The sequence below is a fragment of the Mustela nigripes genome, chromosome 15, assembly GCF_022355385.1.
Source record: "Mustela nigripes isolate SB6536 chromosome 15, MUSNIG.SB6536, whole genome shotgun sequence".
NCBI classification, from domain to species: Eukaryota; Metazoa; Chordata; class Mammalia; order Carnivora; family Mustelidae; genus Mustela; species Mustela nigripes.
Genome location: NC_081571.1, coordinates 14,388,970 through 14,413,338, shown reverse-complemented (window position 1 = coordinate 14,413,338; position 24,369 = coordinate 14,388,970). Strand labels below are relative to the sequence as shown.

General features: G+C 38.8%; 1 protein-coding gene across 7 annotated transcripts in view; it reads right to left on the bottom strand.

Moving 5' to 3' along the window:
* PDS5B (PDS5 cohesin associated factor B) overlaps positions 1-20,052 on the bottom strand; it is a 204,461-nt gene extending 184,409 nt beyond the window's left edge. For all 7 annotated transcript variants that reach the window (XM_059378326.1, XM_059378327.1, XM_059378330.1 and 4 more), the window contains exon 1: positions 19,936-20,052. The gene's annotated coding sequence lies outside the window, so the exon portion shown is untranslated. The remainder of the gene's footprint in view (positions 1-19,935) is intronic.
* Between the last annotated feature and the right edge of the window lie 4,317 nt (positions 20,053-24,369).

Sequence of the window (24,369 nt, the reverse complement as noted above, 5' to 3'; positions counted from 1 at the left end):
ATAGGTAGTATTGACTACCAGAGATCTAACCAGTATGTATATAAGATGTCCCTAGAATTCAGAATAACAATTAGAAAGATACTAGCTGGACTCAAAAAAAAAAAAAAAACATAGAATACACTAGAAGAATACACTAGATAATCCCTTTCTGAAGAAATAAAAGGACTAAAATCTAACCAAGCTGAAATCAAAAAGGCTGTTTTTAATGAGATTGAATAAAATACGGAGGCTCTAATTGCCAAGAAAAATAAGGCAGAAGAGAAAATAAGTGACACAGAAGACCAAATCATGAAGAATAAAGAAGCTGAGAAAAAGAGAGTTTAAAAACTACTGGATGATCAGGGGAGAATTCTAGAGGTAGGAAACAGCATAAAGCAAAACAATATTCCCAGAATAACTGGGATCCCAGAAGAAGAGAAAAAAGAGAGAGGAGCGGAAGGTATATTGGAGCAAATTATAGTGGAGAACTTCCTTAATCTGGGGAAGGAAACGGGCATCAAAATCCAGGAGGCACAGAACCTCCCTCAAAATCAACAAAACTAGGTTAACACCCCAACATATAATAGTGAAACTTACAAATCTCAAAGACAAAGAGAAAATCCTGAAAGCAGCTCAGGGCATGAGATCTGTAACCTACAATGTTGGCAGCAGACATATCCACAGAGACCTGGCAGGTGAGAAAGGACTGGCATCAGATATTCAAGATACTAAACAAGAAAAATACACAGCCCAGGATATTTTATCCAGCTAGGATGTCATTCAAAATAGGAGTGATAAAAAGCTTCCAAGACAAAGAGAAATTAAAAAGATCTGTGATTATCAAACCAGCCCTACAAGAAACATTAAAAAGGATCCACTAAGCAAAGAGAGAGCCCAAAAGTAACAAAGACCAAAACAGAACAGAGACATTATACAATAACAGTCACTTTATAAGTAATACAATGTTACTTAATTCATATCTTTCAATAGTTACCCTGAATGTAGATGGGCTAAATGATCCAATCAAAAGACACAGGGGATCAGACTACATAAAAAAGCAAGACCCATCAATACGTTGTCTGCAAGAGACTTATCTGAGACCCAAAGACACATCCAGACTAAAACTTAGAGGGTAGAAAACCATCTATCATGCTAATGGACATCAAAAGAAACCATGAGTGGCAATCATTGTATCAGACATACTAGATTTTAAACCAAAGACTGTAGTAAGAGATAAGGAAAAACACTATATAATCAAAGGGTCTATCCAACAAGAAGATTTAACAATTGCAAATATTTATGCCCCTAAGATGGGAGCAGCCAATTATATGAGCCAATTAATAACTAAATTAAAGAGGGGCGCCTGGGTGGCTCAGTGGATTAAGCCTCTGCCTTCAGCTCAGGTCATGATGCCAGGGTCCTGGGATTGAGCCCCGCATCGGGCTTTCTGCTCAGCAGGAAGCCTGCTTCCTCCTCTCTCTCTCTCTCTCTCTGTGATCTCTGTCTGTCAAATAAATAAATTTTTAAAATCTTCAAAAAAAATAACAAAATTAAAGAAACACATTGGTAATAATACAATAATAATAGGGGACTTTAAAACCCCTCTCACTGCACTGGACAGGTCATCGAAGCAAAAGAGCAACAAGGAAATAAGGGCTTTCAATGACACACAGGACCAGATGGACTTCATAGATATATTCTGAACATTCCATCCCAAAGCAACAAAATACACTTTCTTCTCGAGTGCACAAAGAACATTCTCCAGAAGAGATCACACACTGGCTCACAAATCAGGTCTCAACTGGTATCAAAAGACTGGGATCATTTCCTGCATATTTTTGGATGACAATGCTTTGAAACTGGAACTCAATCACAAGAGGAAATTTGGAAAGAACTCAAATGCATGGAGGCTAAGAGCATCCTATTAAAGAATGAATGGGTCAACCAGGAAATTAAGAATTTTTATAAATTCATGGAAACAAAATGAAAATGAAAACACAACTGCTCAGAATCTTTGGGATGTAGCAAAGGCAGTCCGGAGAGAGAAGTACATAGAAATACAAGCCTTTCTCAAGAAACAAGAAAGGACTCAAATACACAACCTAACCTTATGCCTAAAGGAGCTAGAGAAACAGCAAATAAAGCCTAAACCCAGCCAAAGAAGAAAAATAATAAAAATTACAGCAGAAATCAATGAACTAAAAACCAAAAGAATAGTAGAACAGATTGATTAAATGGAGAGGGTTCTTTAAAAGAATCAATAAGATTGATAAACCCCTGGCCAGATTTATCAAAAAGAAAGAGAAAGGACCCAAATTAATAAAACCATGAAAGAAGAGAGATCACAACCACCACCAAAGAAATACAATTATAAGAACATATTATGATCAACTAAATGCCAACATATTAGACAATCTAGAAGAAATGGATGCATTTCTAGAGACATAAACTGACAAAAATGAAACAGGAAAAAATAAAAAACCTAAACAGACCCACAACCCTCAAGGAAATTGAAACAGTCATCAAAAAAATCTCCCAACAGGGTGCCTGGGTGGCTCAGTCAGTTAGGCATCTTCTTTTGGCTCAGGTCATGATCCCAGAGTCCTGGGATCAAGTCCCACATTGGGCTCCCTGCACAGCGGAGAGCCTGCTTCTCCATCTGCCCTTGACCCTGCTCATGCTCGCTCGCTCAAATAAATAAAATAAAATATTAAAAAAAAAAATCTCCCAACAAACAAGAGCCTAGGGCATGATGGCTTCCCAGGGGAGTTCCACCAAACATTTAAAGAATAATTAATGCAGATTCTTCTGAAGCGGTTTCAGAAAATAGAAATGGAAGGAAAATTTCCAAACTCTCTAAGGCCAACATAACTTTGATCCCAAAACCAAAGACCGCACCAAAAAGGAGAATTATAGACCAATATCCCTGAACATGGATGCAAAAGTTCTCAGCAAAATACTAGCTAATAGGATCCAACAGTACAATAAAAAGGTTATTCACAATGACCAAGTGGGATTATTCCTGGGCTGTTACGGTGGTTCATCATCCACAAATCAATCAATGTAATAAACTACATTAGTAAGAGAAAACAAAAGAAGCAAATGATCCTCTCAATAGGTACAGAAAAAGTATTTGACAAAACACAATATCCTTTCTTGATTAAAACTTTGCAGTGCAGGAATAGAAGGCACATACCTCAATATCATAAAAGCCATTTAAGAAAAGCCCACAGCGAATATCATTCTCAATGGCGAAAAACTGAGAGCTTTCCCTCCAACTAAGGTCAGGAACACAGCAGGGATGTCTACTCTCAACACTGCTATTCAACACAGTACTAGAAGTCCTAGCCGCAGCAATCAGACAACAAAAAGAAAAGGCATCCAAATCAGCATAGAAGAAGTCAAACTCTCATTCTTTGCAGAAGACGTGATAACTCTGTGTGAAAAACCCAAAAGACCCCACCTCAAATGTGCTGGAACTCATAGAGGAACTCAGCAATGTGGCAGGATATAAACACATATGCACAGAAATCAGTTGCATTTCTATACATTAACAATGAGGAAAAAAAAAAGAGAAACTAAGGAGTCAATCCCCTTTACAACTGCACCCAAAACAGATACCTAGGAATAAATCTAACCAAAGAGGCAAAGGATCTGTACTCACAAAACTATAGAACACTCAAGAAAAGAAATTTAGGAAGACACAAAGAAGTGGAAAGACATTCCATGCTGATGGATTCGAAGAACAAATACTGTGAAAATATCTATGCTACCTAGACCAATCTACACATTCAACACAATTCCTAACGAAGTACCATCAACTTTTCTCACAGAAATGCAACAAATAATCCTAAAATTATTTTGTATGGAATCAGAAAAGACCCTGAATAGCCAAAAGAATACTGAAAAAGGAAACCAAAGCTGATGGCATCACAATTCCTGACTTCAAACTCTATTACAAAGCTGTAATCATCAAGACAGTATGGTACTGGCACAAAAACAGACACACAGATCAATGAAAGAGAATAGAGAACCCAGAAAGGAACCCTCAACTCTATGGTCAATTAATCTTTGACAACACAGGAAAGACTGTCCACTAGAAAAAAGGCAGTCTCTTCAACAAATGGTGTTGGGAAAATTGGACAGCCACAATGCAGAAGAATGAAACTGGACCATTCCCTTATACCATACATAAAAACAGACTGAAAAATGGATGAAAAACCTATATGTGAGACAGGAATCCATCAAAATCCCAGAGGAAAACACAGGCAGCAGAGGCAAAAATGAACTATTGGGACTTCATCAAGACAAAAAACTTTTGCACAGCAAAGGAAACAGTCAACAAAACCAAAAGACAACTGACAGAAAGGACAGGATATTTGCAAATGACACCTCAGCTAAAGGGCTAGTATCCAGAATCTATAAAAAACTTATCAAACTCAACATCCAAAGAACAAATAATCCAATCAAGAAATGGGAAGAAGGGGGCGCCTGGGTGGCTCAGTGGGTTAAGGCCGCTGCCTTCGGCTCAGGTCATGATCTCAGGGTCCTGGGATCGAGTCCCACATCGGGCTCTCTACTCAGCAGGGGGCCTGCTTCCCTTCCTCTCTCTGTGATCTCTTCCCTTCCTCTCACCTACTGTGATCTCTCTCTGTCAAATAAATAAATAAAATCTTTAAAAAAAAAAAAAAAAAAGAAATGGGAAGAAGACATGAACAGACATTTCTCCAAAAATCACATCCAAATGGCCAACAGACACATGAAAAAATGCTCAACATCACTCATCATGGGGGAAATTCAAATCCAAACCTCAATGCGATACCACCTCACACCAGTCAGAATGGCTAAAATTAACAAGTCAGGAACGACAGATGTTGGTCAGGATGGAGAGAATGGGGAAACCTCCTACACTCTTGGTGGGAATGCAAGCTGGTGCAACGACTCTGGAAAACAGCAGGGAACTTCCTCAAAAAGTTGAAAATAGAGCTACCCTACGACCCAGCAATTGCACTACTGGGTATTTACCCCGAAGATACAAATATAGTGATCTGAAGGGGCACCTGCACCCCAATGTTTATAGCAGCAATGCTAACAATAGCCAAACTATGGAAAGAGCCCAGATGTCCATCAAAAGATGATGTGGTATATATATATATATATAATGGAATACTACTCAACCATCAAAAAAATGAAATCTTGCCATTTGCAATGGTGTGGACAGAACTAGAGAATATGCTAAATGAAATAAGTCAATCAGAGAAAGACAAGTATCATATGATCTCATTGATATGTGGAAATTTAAGAAATAAACAGAGGATTATAGGGTAAGAGAGAGAAAAAATAAAAGATGAAACCAGAAAGGAAGACAAACCATAAAAAACCCTTAATCATGGGAAATAAAGGTTTCTTATGGGTTTCTGGAGGGGGGTGGGGTAGAGAAATGACATAACTTGATGATGGACATTAAGGAGGGCATGTGATGTAATGAGCACTGGGTATTATATAAGACTGATGAATCACAGACCTGTACCTCTGAAACCAATAATAACATTATATATTAATTTTTAAAAAGTAGTAAGTAAAAAATAAAAATAAAGTAAGCCAACTTTACACATAAAAAAATATATAAAGGCTTAAACAAATTAAATGAACAAATTGAGAAAAATAAACAATTATATTCTTCCATGCAGAATTCCCAGAAGTTTATGTAAGCATTTCCCCCTCAAGGCATTGGAATGTTAAGTTTCTACCCCTTAAATGTGGATTGCATATAATAACTTCCTTCCAAAAAGTATAGTATGGAAAGGGGGAGGGGAACAGAGAGTAAGTTTTCAGTGGAAATACATGAAAAACACTACCTCAACCAAGTGAGAACCCATGTTCATAGTATGTACCACTGATAAAAGAATATTATTATGCCTCGGTAGCCTTCCTCTCCTGAATACATAATCACAGTTTGTGAAAAAGCATCAAACAAACCCAAATGAGGTATTCTATAAAATACTTGATCAGTACTCCATAAAACTGCTGAGGCTATTAAGTAAGGAAAATTTGAGACACTGTCACAGACAAGAAGAACCTGAGGAGATACGATGCTTTACTATAATATGGCATCTTGGATAGGGTCCTGGGACAGAAAGAGACATTAGGTAAACACTACAGACATCTGAATAAGTGATGGTTTTTAATTAGTAATGTTTCAATATTAATAACAAATAAACCACACTAATGTAAGATATTAACAATAATATAAGTTAAGTGTGGTGTATAGTCTCTACTATTCAGTTTTTCTGGAATTTAAATGTATCCTAAAATAAAAATTCATTGAAGGAAAGAAAAAAATCAAAGCATGAGATCTTGCCATATGCAACAACATGGATGCCAAGTAAAGTAAGTCAGAGAAAGACAATTCCAAACGGTTTCAATTATATGTGGAATCTTTAAAAAAAAAAAAAAGTAAACAAATCAGTAAACAAAAAGAAACAGACTCATAAACACAGAGAACTGACAGATGCCAGAAGCGTGGGGGCTGAGGGGATACAGCAAAAAGGGTAAAGGAGACTGAAAGATACAGGATTTCAGTTATGGAATAAAAAAGTCACAGAGATAAAAATTACAGGATAGGGAATATAGTTTTTGGCACTATAAGAGTGCCATATGGTGACAGGTAACTATATCTGCAGTAAGAATAGCATATCATGAACTTGTCAAATAACTATGTTGTACACTTGAAACTAATGTAACATCGTGTGTCAATTATAATAAAAAATAAAGGGAAACTTTCAAAAAATGAAAAAAAGCCCATCAAAGGTATGCTGTCTATAAGAGATGCACTTTGAAAACAAAAACACAAGTCAGGTTAAAAGTATAACAATGAAAAATTATACAACACAAATATAAACAGTAAACATAACAGAAGTGGCATGGTTACATCAATATCAGAAAAAAATTAACTTCAGTAAAAGAGAATTATCAAAGGCAAGAAGATCAACTCATCCAGAAGGCATCCCAATACTAAATGAGAATGCTCCTCCTATCAGAGAGCTTGAGGCAAAAACTGCATTAAGGAAATACATGAAGCAAAAGCTAATTAGGTTTACAGGAAAATGAACAAATCTATAATTATAGCTGGAAGTTACAATACCCATCTCTCGACAACTGAAATGGATAAAAAATCATCTGTAGACATACAGATCAGGGTTCAGCAAACTCTAAGGCAGATCCAGGGCCCTCTACCTGCCTTTATAAATTATTAGAACACTGCTAGGCCCATTCACTTACATATTGCCATGACTGCTTCTGCATCACAATGAGAGAATAGCTACGACAAAGGCTATAACCTGCAAAACCTAAAATATTTTCTATACAGCCCTACAGAAAAAGCTTTCTGATCCTGATATAGATTATTTGAACACTATTAAGCAACTTCACTCAGTTGTACCACAGACCATATTCTGCACCATGAAATAAGTCTCAAATTTCAACAAATCTTACAGTGTAAGTTCTCTGACCACAATAAAACTGTATTAGCAGTTTTGAAGCTATCTATGAAAACACAAAACATCTGGAAATTAACACACTTCTAAATAATCAATGAGTGAAAGAAATCACAAAGAGATTATTAGAAAATTTTAATAATGAAAATACAACATATAAATATCTGATACGTAGTTAAGTAATGCTGAAAGAAAAAATTGTAGATTTAAGTCCTTATATTTAAAACAAAGTCTTAAATTTAAATATCAAAATTCCCACATTAAGAAGTAGGAAGAAAAAAAAGTGAACCAAAAGAAAAAAGAGTAAAGGAATTATCAAGATAAAACCAGAAACCAATTAATACAAATTGCTGAAACCAAAAACTGTGAAAAGAAATAAAAGACCTAAGACCTAGCAAGAATGACCCAGAAAAAAGTGAAATACAAACTACCAACATCAGGAATAAAAGAGCAATCACTACAGATCCTATGGGCATTAAAAGGATCAAAAGGATCACAATGGAAATTTATCAGTTTTATGCCAAGAGATTTAATGACTTAAAACAACTGCTTGAAAAACACAAAATAAGACAGAAAATCTGTATAATCACAGATTTACTAAAGAAACAAAATCCATTATCAAAATTCTTCCTCCACACAAACATAAAAAAAAAAAAACCTTCCATGCTTAGATGGTTAACATTAAAGAAATACAAATCTTATATAAACTACTTCTGAATACAGAGAGAAAAATCCTTTCTTACCAGTTTTAAAAGGCTAACAACAACCATCTTCCAGAAACCATATTTCTCATGAACACAGACACTAAAATCGCTAAAAAAAAACAGATCCAGAAACAGATCTATGGACTATACCTCATCATCATATGAGGTTATCCTAAAATTGCCAGACTGGTTTCACTTTCAAAAATCAAGAAGTATGTTTCACCAAAGAAACAGAATAAAGAAGAAAAGCCATACAATCATCTCAATAAATACAAAAAAGTGGTGGGTGGGGGGGAAGGTTTGACAAAATTCAAAACCCTTTCATAATTTAAAAATAAAAATCTCAATAAAGAAGGGAATATCGTCCATTTGATTTCTTCTAAACTACAAAAAACCCATTGCTAACATCTTATGGTAAAAGACAATGTTTTCCCCTTAAGATCAGGAACAAGACAAGGATGTCCATTTTCACTCTTTAACATTAGACTGAAGACGTGAGATGATACAGTAAGGTAAGACAATGAACAAGCTTATAAGATGAGCAAAGGAAGGAATAAAACTCTCTTATTCACAAATGATATGATTGTCTTTGTAAAGAAAATCCTAAAAAATCTACAGAAAGACTACTGAACTAAATGAATCTAAGTTAGTTAAACAAATTTAAAGTAAATATTACTGCATTTCTATATATGGAAAAAACTGAAAGGAGCTTTTGTAAACCTTCATTTAATAGCATTAAAAAATCTTTAGGAATTTTACATGCAAGATTTCTGCAAAGAAAACTAAAATATTATTTATTATACATATATAAACACTAACATGTAATTGATATTTTAACATATTAATATGTAAAAACCCATTTTAATGGGTTCAGGTAAAAATATTCCAAATGCACACACATATATATGCATGTACATATGTAAGTACATATATTTATAATACATGTTAAAGATGACCTACATAAAAGGAGAGGTATATAACTGTATTAGTAATTGCTCTGTAAAAAACTATCCCAAGGGGCGCCTGGGTGGCTCAGTCAAGCGTCTGCCTTCTGCTCAGATCATGATTCCAGAGTCCTGGGATTGAGCCCACATCAGGCTCCCTGTGCAGTGGGGAGCCTGCTTCTCTCTTTCCCACTCCCCCTGGCTTGTGCTTGCTCTTGCTCTCTCTCTGTCAAATAAATAAATCTTAAAAAAAAAAAAAAAAAAAACTACCCCAAAACTGAGCAGTTGAAAACAACATTTATTATCTCAGTTTCTAAGGATCAGGAATCCAGGAGCAGGTTAACTGTGGGTTTGGTTCAAAGATCTCTCATAAGGTTGCAGTCAACATAGATAGGTACATAGTCAACTGAAGGCTAGAGGATCTGCTTCTAAGCTTACTCAAGGCTACTGGCAGAAGGCCTCAGTTCTCTGTCATGGAGATGTTAGGAGACAATACTCCATGGGACTCTTGCATTTCTGCACATCTTGCAACTGAAGATCCAACTGACCTTTGTTCTAGACTATCATCTTTCAAAGATGTCTATAAAGTGAACAGACTTGGAAGATAAAGTCTCCTCCACAGCAAAGAGCATGTATGCTTATTGCACATTAAAAAGTACCCAGGTTCCCTATGTTCAGAGTTCCTCTCCTGAAACACAACCCGCTGCATAAGCAGGTGTCATCTGGCCCTCTTCACGTTACCAGGTATGAAATGGAGCTCAAGGAACTGGCACAAAAACGCTGATACCCTAGCTACTACTGTAGCACTAGTGACAGTAAACAGTCTTTTAACTCTGACCAAGGGGCCTCATGTCCTCTTCTATCAGTATCCATGAAACTGAAGTAAGCTCACTTGTTAGCTTACAAGTAAGGTAAAATCTCAGACCCTTTACAATCTTGACAATGGGTCTCTCTACAGTATGGTATCTGTTCTTCTACAATGAGTGATGAGAGAGAAAGAAAGAGACGGGTAACAAGCCATTGTGTCTTTTTTAAACTAATTTTATAAGTGATATGCCATCACTTTTACCATATTTTATTGGTCACAAAGACCAATCCTAATAAAATGCACATAGTAATTATGAAGGGGTGCAAATTACCAGGACGCAGGGATAAATGGGAACCATGGTAGAGGCTACCACACTGAGTATTGCTAGATCATTTTCCCCAATATGTCTCTACAGAGCAAATAATCCCAAACAAAATCCCAAAAGGCTTAACAGAAACTGACAAACTGATGTTAAAATTTATATGGAAACACAAACAATGCCCAAACAATGTTGGAAGATTCACACTATTTGACTCCAAAACTTGTGGCAACAGAGGCAGTATGACACTGGCATAGAAGAAACAAATAGATAAATGAAACATAACCGAGTCCAGAAATAGATCTATACAAATAAGTTCAAAAGATTCTGAACAGGGGGGCCTGGGTGGCTCAGTGGGTTAAGCCGCTGCCTTCAGCTCAGGTCATGATCTCAGAGTCCTGGGATCGAGACCCACATCGGGCTCTCTGCTCAGCAGGGAGCCTGCTTCCTCCTCTCTCTCTGTCTGCTTGTGATCTCTCTCTGTCAAATAAATAAATAAAATCTTAAAAAAAAAAAAAAAAGATTCTGAACAAAAACACAAAGGCAAGAAAAGAAAGGGTTTTTCCAAACAATGATGTTGGAATTGGATGTATGATGTACAACCCCCCACTTCATATTATACATAACAATTCAAGATGGATCACAGCCCCATATGTAAAAGCTAAGACTATGAAACTTCTAAAAGAAAGCACAGGAACTTATTTTCATGACTTTTGGATAGAGAAAGGCTTCTTACAACTCAAAAAGCATAATCTATTAAAGAAAAAAACTGATCAGATTTCATCAAAATACACGATTAAGGAAAACACAAACTGCAAACTGAGAGAAAACACTCAATACACTAGTCTGATAAAGAACTTGTATCCAAACTATACTAAGAATTCTTTTTTTTTTTTTTTAAGATTTTATTTATTTGAGAGAGAGAGAGAGAAACCATGAAAGGGGCGAGGGGCAGAGGGAGAAGCCGGCTCCCTGATGAGCAGAGGGCCTGATGTGGGACTTGATCCTGGGACTCCAGGATCATGACCTGAGCCGAAGGCAGGTACTTAACCAACTGAGCCACCCAGGTGCCCAATATACTAAGAATTCTTACACATCAATAATAAAAAGGTAAACAATTTTTTAATGTGCAGAAAACTTGAAGAGGCATTACAAAAGAAAATACGCTATCAATAACTACATGAAAAATTGCTCAACATCATCAGCCACCAAGGAGATCCAAAATAAAACCACAGTGAGAAACCATTTCATACCAATTAAAATGGCTAAAATTTAAAAGACTGATTATTCAAATGCTGACAAGAACATACAGGAACTAAAATTCTCATATATTCATGGTGGGAGTATAAAATGGAAAATTACTTTGAAAAACTCACAATTCCCTTCCTAGATATTTACTCAAGAGAAATGAAAACAGCTGTTTGCAAGAAGATCCATATAGGCCTTATTCTTAACAACTCAAATGTCATCAACATTAAAAAGATAAATTGGGGGGGGGGGGCACCTAGATGGCTCAGTCAGTTAACTGTCTGCCTTCAGTTTGGGTCCTAATCTTAGGGTCCCGGGATTGAGCCCCACGTCTGGTTCTCTGCTCATGAGGAAGTCTGCTTCTCCCTCTCAGTCTCCCTCTGTGTTCTCTCTCTCTCTCTCTCTCTCAAATAAATTTTAAAAAATAAACAAACTTTGGTATACTCATCCAATGAAATTCAACTCAGCAATAAAAAGAAAAACTAGTATGTTCAACTTCATGAATAAACCTGGATATATACGTTAACCAAAGAAGCTAGATGCAAAACAGTACACAGAACAAAGAACAAAGCTAATCTATGCTGTTAGAAATCAGAGTGCTTGCAGGAGAGGGAACTGAATTGAAAAGGCAACCAGGGAACCTTCAGGGATGACGAAAATGCTCAATATTATCTTTTGGGTATTGGTTACATGGATATAATTGTCACAACTCATCAAAGTGAGCAACAACTAATATCTGTACTTTTTTTGTATTTAGTTTACATCTTGATATAAATCAAATACAAAATTTAAAAAAGAATTTGTGAACTCACTGTATTAATTTTCCTTTTTTTCCCTAAATCTTGGGTTGTCCAGATGTATATTTAGTGTGTGTGTATATGCATATATACACACATATTTATGTGTATTCAGTAAATATTTATCATCTACTATGTGCTAAACACTATGCTAGGTTCCAAAATAACTAAAAGTTCATACCCTCGAAGGTTAACCACCTAAGGCAAGAAATAAAACACATTAACATGTGAGTTTCCATTATAGAGGTATACAGATGATCTTGTGAAAAGGAGAAAAAAGCACCACATAATCGCCCAAAAGAAGAGTCAGATATCAGAAAAGCCTTTCTATTAGGTGGGGGATGAAAAGCAGGAGTCTGGATATGTGGACAAGCAGGAATGGACCATTAAAGCAGAGAAATACTGCACAAAAAGACACAGAGACAAAGGGTCTAATACAATAGGAAGGTCTGAACAATTCAGTGTTTGGGGGAGTTTAGAAAGCCCAAGAGAAAGTGACAAGACATGCTGGCAAGGTAGGTAGGTATAAAAGCAATGTTAAAGTTTTTAGAATATAGAGACCATGAAGAGCCACTGAATAGTTTTAAGCAAGGAAATGGCACATTCAAATTTGTGATTAGAAATATCACTCCATTAACAGTATAAGAGATAGCCTAGAAGAGAATGAAGGTGGAAGCAGAGAGACGTGTCAGAAGGCAAATGCAGGCAAACAAGAAAGTCATGGTTACTTTTAGTAAACCAACCAATGGCACATGGACTAAAGAGAAATTAAAGAAATGGGACAGAAAATTAGGTAAAGATTAAGATCAGACAGTTCACAGGAAAAAAAAATAAGATGGCTCTTAGCCATATGAAAAGACATTGAGCTTCACTGGTAAGAGAAACATTAATTAAAACTACACTAAGATACCACTTTTCACCTATCATATTGGCAAGAATCCAAAAAGTTTGATCATACACTGTGTTGACACGAGTATAGGGAAACAAGTATTCTCACACATACATTACTATTACTACCTCCATGAAACACAACTTAATTTCTGTCAAAATTATACCTGCTAGATTCTTTGACCCAGCAATTTCACTTGTAAGAATTTATTCTACAGATACAACTGCATTATGTACAAAAATGATGTATGTACGATGTTGCTCAGTGCAGAATTTTTGTAACAGTAAACACTGGAAATAATCTAACTTATAAAGCTCACCAATGGGCTTTATAAGAAAATACTTTATTCTGCCTTCTTTTAAATTACTGTATAAGTTGTATTTAAGTATACAACCTAATATTTTGATATACATATGCACTGTGAAAACATTGCTACATTCAACTTAATTAACATCACCTCTACATAGTTATCTCTGGGTGGGGGGTAGGGGGAGGTGGGGGGAGTGGGAGGGAATCCCGGTGACCGGCAAGAGCCCTTTAAACCAATCAACTCCTAAGGCTACAAGGAAAATTTTAATTTCATTTAAAAAAATAAAATAAAATAAAGCTGCAGGTAAGGGTAGTATCTAGGGATTAAATAGAAACAAAACCCATGTAGTCTTGTCGACATCCCAGATTTATATAGAGTTCAGCCTCTTACATCCTAGTAGAATATCAACTATAGAGAAGTATTATAAAAGACCAGAAAACAGATGTAAAGGATGTTAGAAATAACATCCTCTCTCTTTGACTGGTTTGAAGCAAAATCAGTTTTTCTTATAATTAAAACTAAGTGTCCCTTATCTCTGGAGGAACTATCAGAATAACAAGATCAAGACTGCCACCCCAGGGCACCTGGGTGGCTCAGTGGGTTAAGCCGCTGCCTTCGGCTCAGGTCATGATCTCGGCTCAGGTCATGATCTCGGGGTCCTGGGATCGAGTCCTGTATCGGGCTCTCTGCTCAGCAGGGAGCCTCTCTCTCTGCCTGCCCCCGCACAACCTTGAGATTACACCCAGGCAAGCAAAAAAAAAAAAACATAAAAAAAAAAAAAAAAAAAAGACTGCCACCCCAGCCAGGGAAGAGAAGCAAACCAAATGACAGTATAAATAAAAATGAAATGACAGTTGAGAGTGAGAAGGGGGAGTAGTGAGACAAGCACATAGTAGAAGACAGAGCTGACCCTATACAAAATTTATTTGCCCTGACTCTCAAATCTCCCTTCCTGCCTTTATATATATTGTTAACACCAAGTTAAGGGCTATCAATACCCTCAATTTTGCCCTTCCTAGTTCAAAGTCTAGCACTGTAGTCTCTCCATTCACAGCAATGTATCCCTCCAGGTGCCACAGTCTCTAAAATATCATTCCTCTTTAAAAGTTGCACCTCTCTCAGTTCATTTCAGATGGAGGTAGGGAGAGAAGGAGTCAAGTAAATTAAGCTACTTAATCTAAAGTATGTGCTACAAGGAACCTCTGCCCAATAATCATACCAAAAAAAAAAAAATTCCCTTACTAATAATCAAAGACATGCAAACCCAAAACAAGATAAAAATTTCACTTATCAAATTGGCAAAAAGCATAAAGTTTTTATTAAACTTTTTTTCACCAATGTTGGTGAACATGAAACAAGCATACTCACATACCCCTGGTTAGTATAAACTGTTACAACCTAAATACCACTCAAAAAGAAGTCAAAACAAAAAAATTATTAATTACATATCCATATAATAAAATATTCTAATCATTTTAATTATGTTGATCTATATGTGCCAAAAGGAAAATAGCTCTGTAACATTAAGCAAAAAGTAAACTGCAATTAAATAAGGTAAACAGTATAACATAATACTATTTGTATAAACTTTTTGAAAAGTAAACTTTCTGGAAACTGCTAAGAATGAATTATCTTTTGAGAGAACAGAAAAAATAGCTTTTATTTTTACTTCTCTGTACCATCAGAAGGTTTTTTTTCCATCATATACATGTACAACTTTTAACTGAAGACATACAAAGTCCTCTAATCCCCACAACCTTAATCGTTACTCTCACCATCAACTGTCCACACACTCACCCTACTCCATCTCAATATCTAAAGGCTGACTAAAATTGCCTGATGGGAATTTTAGCTAGTAGAGGATATATTTTGGAAATATACTCTGGATCTATATCTGGGGTTTTTCTTTAAAATCTCTTCACTCTAAAATCACCTCTGAGATGAAAAATGAGAAAAAGAATCCCTACACTGCCCAAGGAAACTTTAACTCTCATTTCCTGTTGGGGCCCTAACCATCCTCTCCTAGAGAGAGACAATCCTTATGATTATAATATCCTCTCCTTCTCCTATCAGTTTTATATCTAGTCTATTTTATATCTAGTCTATTTCGCTCTCCCACATAAAGAGCAATTTCTATTATTCCCAAAGAGGATGAAGGCTTGCCCCATGCAGAATCACTTAACAGGAGGAATCTTATTGTCTGATTTCTCAGCTCTCACCACCTTGGTGCAGGTGACCAACCACTACTCTAAACTTCTATAGGGCAAGATCTTAGTCCTTTTTATTGCATCATCTCTGGTACTCCATGTATATGCAAACATAATATTTGTTCATTTTACCTAAATCATGTTAGAGCATTCTCTGTAGAATGGAGAGGCAGGTTAGAGGAGTACTTCCAAGTCATGCCCTTTAAAGATACTTCCTGCTTTAATCAGTCTTCCTCCACTCCCCTTTAGCCACTTATAAGTTTTACAACCAAGCCAAGTACTTCTAATTACCGCTTCTTATTAATTTCTAATCATTAGAACACAATAACTCTTATGGATCTTTTAAATATCTTAGATTAATGACTTTAAGATTTCCTTTAACAACTAAATTTTGCTCATCCAAGTTTAACCTTCATAATTTTCTCACTGTGCATGATCATCCCTGCCAATTAAAACAATTACAGCCTCAAAGCAGCAAACTTACCCTATTTTTGAACTAATTAGTGAGAAAAGGCTAAAATCTTTTCCACATATTGGGGAAAATGGTTATAATCAGGTTGATAGCATTACAATGTGACGAAGACCTGACTTCTACACATGGAGGAGTCAGAACTGCGAACCATTTGGCAGCTTCTTAAATACGCTTAAAAAGTACATTCTTGAAGAAATTACTGGGCTTATTTTTAAACTAACTATTTTTGGAATTTTTAACATTTCCAAACAGGAATACTCAAACTAAATACGATTTTCTCCAAATATCTATTTGAACTGGAAGTGACAAATGACTTGTACAGCAAATGGAGTTTAAAAATGAAAAAAAAAAAAAATACAAAAAACACATTCATACACATACATACATCTTATAACAAAGTAAAGTTTAATATTAACCTTAAAATTACTCTGGCTTACAAGTTTCAGAAAAAATAAATAAATGCCATGTCGAGTAACAATGCACAATGAAACATCAAGCCCCTTTCTCCAGAGGAGAAAGACATGCAAGAGGTTATCTTCTAAGACAACTGAAGTGGACTGAATCCTGGATAAAAATTATTAAAACCAGACTCAAAATAGATGGTTAACCTTGAAACTTTATTTCGTGACTGAATGAATGAAAAGAAGGGCGAAGGTAATGAAGAATAACATGCTACCTGGCAGTAATTTCTAATATCACTTAAATCCTGAATTAAACAATACCATGTTGAAGATTTTAAGCTTCCACAAGAAACAGAATTACCCCAATTCCACCACACAAACAGGGCTGTGATTCTGGATAAATCAATTAAATTAAAATCTGAACCTAATTTCTCATGCATATTGTGAGTTGATGACCATCTTTAAGTTCCCTTATAGCTAACACAAAGGAGACATAAATTTATTGTTTTCTTATTTACAGTACTTGTCATCCAAGCCAAATCACAGTTGAGTTCTCCTGATAATTGTAGGCACACATGATCCAAAAAAGTAGCAATGAGGAAGCCAAAGGACAATCCTAATTCTTTTTTTTTTTTTTTAAGATTTTATTTACTTATTTGACAGAGAGAGATCACAAGTAGGCAGAGAGGCAGGCAGAGAGAGGAGGAAGCAGGCTCCCTGCTGAGCAGAGAGCCCGATGCGGGAATCGATCCCAGGACCTTGAGATCATGACCTGAGCTGAAGGCAGTGGCTTAACCCACTGAGCCACCCAGGCGCCCAGGACAATCCTAATTCAAGAGGGAAAAACAACTTCCCAAAATAGTCCCCTCCACACTAAGTTTTGGGTATATTCTACAATTTCATTCTTCACAGAATAAGTCCTAATACAGGGTATCACTTTATTTTAGGCTTAACAAATTATTGATAAAGCCAAGTCCTCAAAATGTTACTCTTTGGATCTAGTTAAGCTGCAGAACAATTTTTGAATAAATTTAAAAATAAAGCAACTTTTATCCAACAGCCAAGTTAGACTACCCGTCAAATAAGCTTAGTAACATTGCATGACATCTCTTAACAACAAGCATCACTATCATCACCTTATCTCCGGTAATTCCCAGGAAAAGTGAGGGAAAAGACAGATATAACTAGAGAGGAATAAAATCAACAGTAAGGAAACAAAAGCTGCTGTAAAAACAAAGCTAATACAAGGAGAATCAATCTCAAAAAAAGGAGAAAATAAGAAAGGGCACAAAAGTTCTTTTCAAATAAAGGGGGGGGAGAGAGGTGCCAATTAGAACATTACTTGCTCATTTAAAATATTCACACCTTAAAGTAACAGCCACCCGGAAAAATAATTTTTTAAACCGTTAAAAAAAAAAAAAAAAAGCACTACTTCAGGTACTTCAGTAATCAAAGAATGTCTAAAGTGCACTTTTCCTATACGTATTTGTAAAATTTCCAGAGAGTAATGTTCTGATTGAAGACGTGTTTTTTATAGTTAAGTTTTTGAGAATAAATCTATCTTAACGTAAGACGTCCCAAGTTGAAACTTTCACCTACATACTCACCACTATAAATTTTAATTAGGTTTTCTGCTATCACCAGGTGATACAAGATTAATTGTTCCACAAACTGACCTGCATACACAATAGGAATGCTCATCTTACTGTCCCTAAAAATGCTAACATCTTTGACAAATGTACTGCATAGATAAGAAGTGCCCTTTTTAGCCTTTATTTTGCTTAATATCACACTTTTCTATTTTTTTTAACTCTTTTATGTAAGTGGTACGTGAATTAATACAATGTTCTATCTTGGAACTTTACGTGTGTAAGTTGAGAACAATGATTGTATATCCATTCAAGTTTTAAATAATTGTAATTTATTTACAGCTCACCTCATATATAATCACACTCTTACTAGGAAGACAGGAGAAGACTCCCAACTCACTCAAGACCCTGACCAGCCTTCGAAATTAAAGGCTGTATCCGAAGTTTCCGAAACTATTTAATAAGAGTAGAGTCGTTCAGGACAGCCCTACCCATCCATCATTTCATAAAAAAAAAAAAGTTGAAAATAAAATAGCGTTCATAGTATATTCTTCAAAGCAAAATAAAGGGTTCCCTTTTACTGGGCTAGTGAGGATTCTTAAAACGTTAAAACGAGTTGAGAGAGTAGCGAACTGCTGTTCCGAGCCCTTCCCTGAGTTTACACGGTCCCCGGGATGGTAGGCACAGTAACATAATCAAGTCAGAAGGCGAGGCGCTGCATTTCAGGGTTCAGATTCATTCCCTCAAAATAACTGTACCTCTGCTTGGCGTAGCTTGAACGTGTGCACCAAAAAACAGCAGCAGCAACAACGTGCAAGATTTTCCTTCTGACCAAAAACTTTTCAAGTGTCACTAACCTAACTGAGCGCAAAAACGTCAACTATCTCCAACCGCACACCATTTTCATTGTCATTCCAACTCCGAGGCTTCCTAAAGGAAAGCCAGAGCCTGGCCGTCGGCCGGGAGGAGCCCTTCCAGCCAGCGCGGAGCTCTTCCTCCACCAGGTCCTCCGGTTCCCCCAGCACCAGCTCCGAGAGCGCGTTTAGCGCGCTTTATCTCCGGCGACGCGCAAGTAACAGTGTAAAAATGTCACTCTAGCAGCCCGTTTCCTCGCCCGGAGCAAAGGCTGGGCGGCGCGGGCGAGGCGCGCGGGGACCCGGCGGAGGGGCGAGGGCGCCCGAGGCCCGCACGCAGCCCGGGGTGCAGCCCCGACCCGCGCTCCCCACCCCTCGCCCGGAAGGGGGAAAACCCGCCAGCGGGAGGATTCAACAGGAGCACCGCGCCGCCCGCCTGCCGCCCGGGAAACAGCCGCCGGCCGGCCGGGACGCGGGGGGAGGGGCGGCGGCGGCGGGGCGCGGGCGACCCGGCTGCGGGGCGCGGACCCCCGCCCGCGCGCAAGGTCACCGCCCGCGGCCCGCCGCCGCCGCCGCAGCCGCGGGCGCCCCGGCTGGGGCCAGGGCGGCAAGTTTAATTTCCCGAGGCTGTGACTGAGCCCGCGGCGTGGAGGGAGCGCGCCCGGGCGCGGAGCCCTCCCCACCCCCACCGCGCAGCCCGGCCCACGCCCCCGGCCCGCGCCCCACTCCTGCGGGCCCGGGCCGCCGCCAGGCAGCCGGCGGCTGCAGCCCCCGATGCCGGGAAGCGAGTCTCGGCTGCCAGGCGGGCGGCGCTTGAGCCCCGCCACAGACACAGCCGAGGTGGCGGGCGCTGAAAAATGGAGCACGGCGATCAGAGAAGAGAGACATTTTCTTTCCGTTAACTGAATTGTTTCCTACCTCCGGGTTTCCGACTCGCTACTCCTCTCACTCCGCTGCTCTCCGGGATCCGCCGCCGCCGCCGCATCCAATCGCCTCCTCCCCCCCCTCCCCTTCCGCAGCCAGCCCGGCCGTTCCTCCTCCTCTCCGCTTCAAAATGGCGCCAAGCGCTCTTCGGCGGCTGCTCCAATCGAACCGCCGCGGACAGCACCCGGGGGCAGGCAGTGCGCGGCGTGGGTGCGCAGCGCCCCCTGCCGGCCAGACAGCCCCGGGCGCGCGCCCGCCCGCCCTCTGGGCTCCCCCCGCCCCGCTCCGTCCCCACGCGCGCGCCCAACTCCGCCCCGCCCCATCGCGCGCGCACGCAGCCACACAGGCACGCCGCCGCGGTGGCCGCGGTGTTAGCGAGACTTGCGGCTGTCAATGCTTTCTCTCCCTCTGCGGCTTCCTTGATTTTTGCCGAAAACCACATAAATTGGTGCATATCTCTAATATGTCTAACTTTGGAGATAGAAGTTGCGTATTTTTTAAAGACGCTAAAATTGAGTACTGATGTGCCACGTACGTGAAACTGGTATTAACTTCTTTGCACTTTGTTTGGTAACTCTTACCTAGTCATCTCAAAATACCATCAAATAGTTTTTTCTACGCTGTGTGTATGACCTCTCTACTTAATCCAAGCTTTCCCATTCTGAGGAACTGTCTAAGCGGCAGGTGGGGAGGAGGACACAGGGATTCAACCTGTAACAAAGCATTTCACTCATTTGTTTTGTTGTCAGTTGTTTTGTTATCAGTTTCTCCCTCCTTATTGGAGGGAGAAATAATCTGAATACCGCGAAGATGCCTTCCAGGAGTTAAGTTTCTAAACCCCTTTACCCCCCAGATGGGGCCGCTCCTCCTTCCCGCAGCTTTGGAGGAGTGTATTAAGAGTTGATCTGGTAATTACTATTAGGACAGAGAGAGGGGGAAATTAAGGCCTCAAAGAAGCTTAGTTTCTAACCAAAAAAAAAAAAAAAAAAAGTGTTTTACACAACAGCAAATGGATTTACAGAAATTGGTAATATAAACCTTCATTACAGCAACACTATTTAGGAAAACTGGAATCAGACTTTGGTCTTCAAACAATAAGTGTTTTGTTGTTGTTGTTGTTGTTGTTGTTGTTGTTGTTTTACAAATTGGTGTTTTTAAAGCCCCAAACACTTCTGTGATTGGAGCTTTAAAAAATAACCAAGTGTGGGGGCAAGGTGTATGCAGTAAATTTCTGTACCTTCCTCTGAATTTTGCTGTGAACTTAAGACTGATCTAATAAAAATAAGGTCCCAAAAAATAACCAAGTTGTAATTCATCAGGAGAAATATAATTGGATGTGGCATCATTTAAGATGGTTAAGAACATAAACCATTCAAAAATTAGTTGTCACTGCTGTCTACTTAGAGAAAGAGGAACTATGTGGAATGATGTAAAAAAAAAAAATGCTGATTTTATACAGACTTGGTTAGGAGAATTATCTTTGATTATAAAGAACCACAAACCCAGTCACCAGCTGTATTAGTTTTCTAGTGCTGCTGTAACAAATTACCACAAAGTCAGTGACTTAAAACAATAAAAATACGTTACAGTTCTGTAGTTCTGAGGAGTGGCAGGGGTTTAACTGAGCTAAAATCAAGATGTTGGCTCAGCTATGTTCCTTTCTGGAGGGTTAGGGAAGAATCCATTTACTTGCCTTTCCATCTACTAGAGGTTGATCGGATTGCTTATCTCTTGCCCCACTTCTCCGTCTTCACAGTCAGCATGGCAGCAACCCTCTGACCCTGTTTTCATTGTTACATTTCTTTCTCCTTCTGCCTCCATTCTTTTTTAAGGACCCTTGTGATTATATTCGGTCCACCTGAGTAATACAGGATAACTGCCTAATTTAAGGTCATATGATTAAAGCCTCAATTTGATTTGCAACCTTAATTCCCCTTTGCCATATAAACTAATACATTCACGTGTTCCAAGGAAGATGACAGAGAGATCTTTGGGGGCTATTATTCTGCCTACCACGTTACTCATTTTGTGTTATGAGGACCTTTTGTGGGGGTTTTTTGTTTTTTGGGTTTTTTTGGTAAGGTATAAAGCTGAGGTTAAGGGAATTAGGAAGTTGAAAGACATCAAGAATGCACATAGTTAATATGAACAACCCTAAAAACACCTACATTGCCCCAGTGCATTATGAATACTCCTCTACAGTACCCTGCTACACAACTATATTAGCCTTACTACACTAGAATGTGGTTTCTGAAATCTCTGGTATTCCCCACCTGAAGCCAGAAATCATATAGTCTTGACTATCCACCCTACCCTATCTGGGGGACACTTGAACCTTGAAGGATGTGGTAGGAAGCATGTCAGCAGATGCTGACATATGAATGTACTCCTATATGAATGTACTCCTTTGAAAATATAGTTCTTAGTGTTAGCAACCATACTTATTGAAATATATGAATAGCAAAAATAATGCAAGTCAGAATCACTTTCAAATGCACTGGGAGGGGGTGCCTGGGTGGCTCAGTGGGTGAAGCCTATGCCTTCGGCTCAGGTCATGATCCTGGTCCTGGGATCAAGCCCCTGCTAAGCAGAGAGCCTGCTTCTCCCTCTCTGCCTGCCTCTCTGCCTATTTGTGATCTCTCACTCTATCAAATAAATAAATAAAATCTTTAAAAAAAAAAAAAAAAGACTTTTAAAAAAATGCCCTGGGAGTATGCTGAGCTATAAGAAACTGTGTGGGTACGTCAAAAGGAAAAAAAAAAAAAAAAAGGCAGAAGAGAATTTCTGAAAGGCTTGTCTGATCAGAATATTATTCTACTTTCACATTTATCATTTCATTCCAAAAACAACAAACTATATATCATACAACAGCATGCTAGACAGCTAGTAAGTAAATGAGGAGACTGCATTATTCCGTGCAATTTGAAGTACATCCCAAAGGCCAGTCGAGCTGAAAACCTGACCCCTGCCAGCCTACAATGGTGCTAAAATTCCCACCAGTCTAATTCTTCAGGTTAAAGCATTAGATCTCCAGAAAACATGTTGAAATGCAGTTATATCACTTGAAAAAGGTAACCTGTTAGCCCATTAGTATCTATTAGTACAGACTAAGCCAAGTGGAAATTAACTTTGTTATGTTTAGGCATTAGGCAATCAGGTGATAGACTGAACCAATCTTCTCCAAAACTCTCAAGTCAGACCCTTATTCATGATGCAGCCATCATGGAAAAATAGCATAGAGGCTCTTCTCCTCCACCCTCATCTAAAACTCAGCTCCTGGTGCCTAGAATTCCTCCCTCCATGAATAATTCCTTGTACTAAGCTCTGTACCCACTCTGTAACCCTCTTTATTATTTTTTTAAAGATTTTATTTATTTATTTGAGAGAGAGATCACAAGTAGGCAGAGAGGCAGACAGAGAGAGAGAGGGAAGCAGACTCCCCACTGAGCAGAGAGCCTGATGCGGGACTCGATCCCAGGACCCTGAGATCACAACCTGAGCCGAAGGCAGCGGCTTAACCCACTGAGCCACCCAGGTGCCCCTATTTTTATTTTTATTTTTATTTTTTTTTTAAAGATTTTATTTATTTATTTGACAGAGAGAGATCACAAGTAGACAGAGAGGCAGGCAGAGAGAGAGAGAGAGGAGGAAGCAGGCTCCCTGCTGAGCAGAGAGCCCGATGCGGGACTCGATCCCAGGACCCTGAGATCATGACCTGAGCCGAAGGCAGCGGCTTAACCCACTGAGCCACCCAGGCGCCCTATTTTTATTTTTTTAAAGTAAATTCTACCCCCAACCTGGGGCTCAAACTCACAACCCTGAGATCGAGAGTCACATGTTCTACCAAATAAGCCAGCCCGGCATTCCTTAAACATTGTTCTATTTTGCCCATTCCTTTTATCCTTTTATTTATTCTTACTTAATTATTTAATTTCTTTTTTTTTTTAGGATTTTATTTATTTATTTGACAGACAGAGATCACAAGTAGGCAGAGAGGCAGGCAGAGAGAGAGAGAGGAAGTAGGCAGAGAGGCAGGCAGAGAGAGAGAGAGAGAAGAGGAAGCAGGCTCCCCGCCGAGCAGAGAGCCCAAGGAGGGGCTTGATCCCAGGACCCTGGGACCGTGACCTGAGCTGAAGGCAGAGGCCTTAACCCACTGAGCCACCCAGGTGCCCCTAATTATTTAATTTCTTAAGAGTAAGCTGTATGCCCAGTGTGGGGCTTGAACTCAAGACCCTAAGATCATGAGTGACATGTTCTACTGAGCCAGCCAGATGCCCCTCCTGTGACCCTCTTTAAAAATGCAAATATTCCTGGAGGTATGCCAGATTCATCTGGTCTCAGGGCAGTGGTTCTCAACTGGAGTAGAGTGAAAGAATCCCAAATTCAACTGGAAAACTTCTGAAAACCACATGTGCCTCTGAGCCCACC